Raw genomic sequence first — 7380 nt, 5'->3', positions numbered from 1 at the left:
ATATGTATAATACATAGGAAAGACTGTTCTTTAAAGTTGACAAAAAGGTATTCAATAAGTATCATCTTTCCTATATTGTATATTAAAATATAAGACTTTTCGACATCATTAGCGAGAAACCGTGAAAAAAACACGAATCGAAAAACGCTCGTTAAAGAAATAATAGCATTATAAAACTACGATAAATTTCAATGGTCGTTATTCTCAATGTGTCGAAGCGTGATATTTTCCTTAATGGACGTTTAATAAAATGCTATGTATTGTGTCGTATTTCGCAATATAGAATCACGACTTGTTTCATAGACTTAGGGTAATGTACCTCGTAATAGCGGCTACCATGTATAAAAATGTATTCTTAATTCTAACAAATAAATTTAAAATATGCAAATACTGTATTTAAGTACAAGCATACGATTTTTTCTTTGCAAATAAATTACACACACTCAGATTTTACTTTGAACAATCGACAAAATTCTCAAACTACCCATAGAAATTACGTAGAGAATGTTAAAATGTGCTCGAGCTCTTACCGTTTAGGTACTAGTGTTTGTGATGAATATTTGAAGAAGCTTTTAATAGATACAAATGTGAGTGAAGCCTAGCTTGGGTCATTTTCTTGCTTTTCTATTGTTTCGCTAATTCGTGCGTTCCATTTTCTCATTAAATCTCTCTTTCGTGTGCTGACCCTTGGTGAATATTTTATTGAGAAGGATTTTCACTCACTGAAGCAAATAGTGCATCTCATCAGCTATTCTTTTGTTAGAATCCAAAAGGATTTGCTTCAAACTAGAATAGGATTATAATATATCACCCAACACGTGATAGGTGATGTTTACGTGTGACAGGTTCTAATTCAAAATTCATACTAAACAGTTCTTGGATTAATTATAGTCAAACTATTAATCATAGAGAAAACAAATATATGTATAGTGTTTCTCATTTCTCGAGAATTCGCAATAAATTTAAATATATGATAAAATATATGTAACATACTGTAAGTATTTTTAATATTACATTATATATTTTTGTGTAGGAGAAATCTATTCACTGCTAACTTTTACAACAATTTGTGTAAATATGTATGCATTTAAATTATATTATGATTATTAATTTAAATATAAACAAACGAAAAGAATGGTAAAACATTTATTAAAACATTGACTATAAGTTGCATTGAGTTAACAAACGAATCCTTACCAAAGACATTAAAATAATCATTCTAAAGTCATTGATCCTGGCATTGTTATTTTTTTTAACGGCAAATGTTAGAGTTAGTTATAAAAAATATTTTATGAAACAATGTTTTTGAAGTGTTAATTGTAAATCCTTTTATCTTTTCTCACTACCTGCTTTTAATAAAGCTATGCATTTAGAGGATTTAAAACTATTCGTTTTAAAATATTTTTTAATATAATTCTCGAGAGACCTTTGCTTGAATCATAGATTAAAAAAACTAAATTTTCAACCTCATCTACATTATTTATCTACCCTTTAAATATTATTTCAGCTTTATATTTTTCTATAACACTACCGTTATAGTAGCAATTATCAAAAATGAGAATATTACACAAATAAATTATTAAAATATTTCTTGAATATTATATTGAGTGTATCTTTAACTCGATAATTAAAGATATAAACGTGATATAAGATTTTTATGTGTTTACCACTTTTAAAAAATACGTATAATATACAAATTATTTGTCGTTTTCTTAAGAGTTATATATTAAAGTTGTTAAATAATACATTTTATAAAATAATGTATTGATAATAAACATTATATTCGATTTAAAATATTATTCCTTGAACAAAAAATTATTTACCGGCAAATGTTAGAGAAAGTCAAAATGAAAGTTTGCTAATCGTTATTCCTTGAGCTGTTCATAAATCTTACAATTTAATTTATTTATTTTAATAATTTTTTAATTTATTTAGCTTAATAGCTAATAGCTAATTTACATCAAACAAATTTTAACTAAACATATATATAATTAATAACATAAACAGAAAATAAATTACCTTTAGGAAGCCTGTTATAGTTTAATTTTTGCGAATTGTCCTAAGAATATTATTAAACAAATGTATTTTTTAACATTTATCGATAAATTTAGAAAAAATCATCATTTTGCATTCTTAGAAAAACTCGAAAAATAATTCCATATATATCTAAAATACATAAACAGGCTGTTAAAAATCGATAAACTGTAAATATACTTTTGATTGCTTAGTATTAAGTGAAAATTATACACAGTAGTAAAAAACGACAAACTAATAAAGTGTAATACATTATATATATAATAAGAACGCGTTTAAAATAGTTTTAAGCATTTTTTAAAATTAAAAGTATGAATCGATAAAAACGTATTATAAAATACATGATTCCAGTGGCGTACGGTGGGTGTTAATATTGGGTGTGCTATAAAAAATAAAAAAAACGTACATTTTTTCATTTTTATTAGCCGAGGTTTTGACATGCCTAAACTGCCTTACAGCTTTTTCCCATATATAAATAAATAAATAAACATCAAACCTAATCTAAAATATTATTATATAAAAATATCAAATTTCCAATAAACATAAACTTATAATTATTTATATATAAAATCTAATCTTCTTTCTTTAATCATACATTTTTCTATCACGCTATCATAAAAAGTGCTCTTCTTTTTAATATCCATAAGGCTCCCTTTTTCTATTGAAATCAAGCTAAGGCCACATAGCCTTTCTTGGCCTTGGGTACTTCGATAACAATTATTAATTCGTTTCAGAGCAGAAAATGAACGTTCTGCTGAAGCAGTACTGCTTGGAAGAGTTAATATTAGTTTGCCTAATTTATCTATTTCCTGAAAACCTGACTCAAGATTATTTGTGTTCATAAATTGTACAAGCTCATGAACAGATTTCTCTGCAAATTCAGGCAAATGATAAAGAACAGCAAGCTCATTTTTTAAACTTATATAATCAAATAATGCTCCATAAAATTGTTGCAGTTTGGTAAGTAATTCATTTGAAAATTTTTCTTTATATTGCTCATATTTTTCTTTCTCCAGAAGGTGAAAATATTCCAATTTGGACATTGAAGAAAAACGGTTTTCAATTTGCTTACATATATTATCAACTATTGTATTAAATAGTTGGCTAAACGCATGCTTTTCTTCAACAAGCAAATCATTACTCAGTCTTGGATAATTTTCTTCCGTTACATAAGAATCCCATAATGTTTCATAATTATTTTCCTGTTCATGTCTGAGTTGTTGCAAAATTTCGGTAACTTTCTTACAGCAATATAATATGTCAAAAGATTTGGATTGTAAAATGTAGGTGTAACAGAAGGAAGTCTTCTACCTACAAAATCTTGTAAAGCATTTATTCGTTTGGAAGATTTCGAAAAGAATGCAGACAATCCATTTAAAGTTTGAAAGAATGATTTGCACACTTTTATATTGGAAAGACCATGTTGTAATGTTAAATTCAACATATGAGCATAGCAGCGTGTAAAAATGGCCAATGGATAAACTTCGAGTACTTTGGCTTGCAAACCATGAATATGCCCACTCATTACACTCGCCCCATCATAAGTCTGTCCAACTAATTTTTCTTGAATTTGAAATTCTTCAATTATATTTACAACGTGGCAAAATAAGCCATCGGCTGTTTTATCAGAGCTAACGTCTGTAAAGCCAATAAACCGCTCGTAAACTTTACCTTCATAAACAAAACGCAAAACTGTCGAGAGCTGTGAGTTCGTCATTATATCTGAAGTTTCGTCAAGAATAATAGCGACAAAATTTGCTGAATTTACTTCTTCCGTAATATGATCTTTAATAACATCACCAATTGCTTCAATTATGTCATTCTGTATGGTTGGGGAAGTACCACGAAACACCGTTGCAGTATTTAAATGAGTATCCAAAACAGAATCGTATTCTCGAAGTGCATTTAAAAATTCAAGGTAATTTCCTTTGTTTAGTGAATTACAGGATTCATCGTGGCCTCGAAAAGGTTGTTCTTGTTTTCCTAGATATACTACTGCGTCAATCACTCCTTTTAATATTTCTCTATTTTTATGAACTTGTTCATTATGTTGACTTATATTAGCTTTACGTTGAGCGTCAATTATGACTTCAATTCGTTGTTTTCCAAACATTTTGAGAGAAAAAAATGATTGAACATGTGACTGCGCTCTTTTGTGTTTTTTCAGTGCCATTATCAGATGACTAAGGTCAGCAAATCCACTTTTACTCCACACGCTTCTTTATTTGGAAAACAATATACATGGCCAACAGAACAATCTAGATCGAAGTTCGCAGCCTGTTAACCACTCAGTTCGTTCATATGATGAAAATGAAAAATGTCTTGTATGTTCACATTTATTGTCTTTATGCTTCATAAATAAATTGGGAAGAGGTGGACGTGGTTTGCCAATTTTGATTATCTTCAATTTAATTTCATAACTTCTTTTTGATAATGGATTATTCAGAATATCTTCAACAGTATTCTTCATCATTATTGGGGTAAATAAAAAAATATAATCTAGAATAGAAAATTAAATATTGATTATATGTAAATAAGATAATAAACTATTTTACGCCAAAATATAAAAAATGAGTGACCTGTTATTGTGATATAATGTAATAAAAAAGCAGCGACGGACGCAAGAGTTTTTGAAGTACGCGCACCAAATTCGAGACCAATTTTACTACTGAGCGCTGCCAGCCGACAGATCGACTTCAACCGTTAAATCTCGGAACAATTTACTTTAGTCAGCGGCCGCGCGCAAGGTCGGCGCGTTATATGTGTTGTTCCAAAACGATCGCTCGCGCGAAAACGTTCAGAGCGAATAACAAATACCAATGCATACTATACACTGCATATTAAAATTTTATAATTTTGCATACTACTGTATGCAAAATGATGTCGCCTTACGCCCTAAATTTTCTAAATTTCTAAATTTCTATTTTAGATGGTTTTGCGGGTGTGCGCCGCACACCTAGCACACCCTGAATATACGCCCCTGCATGATTCTTACCAAAATACTTTATTGCAAATAACTGTAATATAACTCAAGTGTAAAACTTTTATGTTGCTGGATTTTTTTTATAATTTAGTTGTAGAATATTATTTACCTTAACACTATATATTACAAATTTATAATTTATAAATAATCTTTAATTATATTTATAATCTGAGTTTCTCAACTTTATAAATGTTTCGTCAAAATATTTCTTGTTTAGAAACGCACAATCATAACTGTTATAAATAATAGGTTTATTTAATTTTCTGCGGTCTCTAATGTAATGTGTTACGCTGATCAAAGTTATTTGACTCAATTTTGTCAGAGAAAAGCACTTTACTGGCAGCTGGCCTGCGACCCTTTTACATTGGTTACTATTGCTTACTTTATGTTATTTCTTTGCGAAATTACTTCCGAACGATGAGAGAGAAAAATGAAACAAAAGGGCACACAAATTCATAATATCGACAAAAAAGAGTCAAACGGTTAACTGGAAAAAATCTAAATTTAATTTATTACACTAAGTTTTGTATATTTATATAATCTAATGTATGTAGATATATTTAGAATTTTTCGTTTATATTAAATAATAAATAAAACTTTTTTATTAATGTTGATTAAACGATTGTCTAGAGAAAAAAAATAACAGAATTTTACATTGAATAAACGAGAAACACGTACCGTTCCCTTGACGAGATTTTCCTCTATAGCCGTCGTAAGTTTCCCCAATGTCTCAGTAAGAAAATACAGAGTTTTAATCTCAGCAATATGCTAATGAGACAAAGCACCTAATCGATTAAGAAAGTTTTTATCAAACATTATTTAAGGTAAATATTCATATAAAAATAATTTTAATAATAATTCAATTATTTAAATTGAAAGCATTTCGAAGTCAAATCTTTCTAATAACTTTTAAAACGAACATGTCATGTGTCAAAACAAACAGTTAACACGAAAGCGTAAATTTTACATTTGCGTTTTGGAGAATGTTTAATTAACACGTAACGCAACCCTCTGAGCATAAATTAGTGAATATAATTTATAATACGCCTTAGAACCAGATTTTAGTATAGAATATGGTTACCTTAAGGTTATTTAGTATTTTGAATAAGTTAGGTAATTATGTTAAAATGGCAAATTTAAGAATCAAATTAATAAATAGTATATTAAATTCTAAAATATTGTACAAATACATTTTTTATATGTATGAATATATTTATATATTGAAACATAAAATATAATATATTATAGTGACACTAAGATACAATTTAATAAAGGCATACGTCAACACATTTCTTTAGAAGGCATTCCTTTAGGATATATAATACAGTATATTTTTTAATACTGTAACATAGCGTATTCGTCGCATTTCAATGATATAAACCTTTATAACAAACATTGTAAATACCATTGCAAAAAATATTTTACGAGAGATAGATTTTTGAAACAAAGCAGAGAGAGAGTGTTTTACGTTCAAACTTCTAGTAGGTACCAAGTATTCACAACGTGAATCTTTGATTTATACTCTTTCAATGGTAGTTTTCGCAATTCGTAAGAGCATTGAGTAGCACTTTAGATTCTGAAGACGATTTCTTTGCCTTTTATAATGTCAACAATGCTCTGCGGTTTCTGTAAATCTAATTTCATATATATTATTTTTTTAATAATTTTTATTTATAATTTTAAGTTATTTTAACATTTTTAATAAAACTTTAATTGCAATTCAATCTTTCATATCTTCACCAAACGTAATGCAAGGTAACTTAATTTATTTATAAATGAGATATTTCAGAATAAAAATAAGCGAAGATATCGATTTGTTATCGCGCCCTGAAGTAAATTAAACTGAAATTGGAAAAAAGTATATGAACCTATATAAAACGTTTCCATGATTTATACGACCCCATAAAATTTATAAGGCCAATCATTATGATCAATGAAGAGAAAAGCTGCGCTCGTCTAAGAAACATCTGGTATAAATTAACCGATTACTTTTAGATAAAGTTATAATAGGACGACAAATACAGTTAGTCATTATTTTTTAAATAAACAAAAATGTTTAATACTGTACGTGAAAAAATTACGAAATACAATTTTAGTATAAAATATAGCAATCTCCTGAAATTTAGCCTTTGTATCTGAACAAATATTCGACAATTTCAACATAACTGTTAAAAAAGTAAACCTTTGTATTTTGTCAAATAATGCGAAGGTGTGCTCACATTAGAATGTGTTTTTCATTTTTACTTTTTGTGAATGGTTTAAAGAAGAAATATTATACTAAATGTTAAAATATACAGCACAAAAATCATTACCGACATTTTATAAGATTCATAGGGCCATTTTTTTCCTTCTCTTCGATGTAT

This window comes from Plectrocnemia conspersa, unplaced genomic scaffold (assembly GCF_051122295.1).
Source record: "Plectrocnemia conspersa isolate PC_06_02 unplaced genomic scaffold, ASM5112229v1 ptg000011l, whole genome shotgun sequence".
Classification (NCBI taxonomy): domain Eukaryota; kingdom Metazoa; phylum Arthropoda; class Insecta; order Trichoptera; family Polycentropodidae; genus Plectrocnemia; species Plectrocnemia conspersa.
This window is presented reverse-complemented; position numbering follows the sequence as displayed.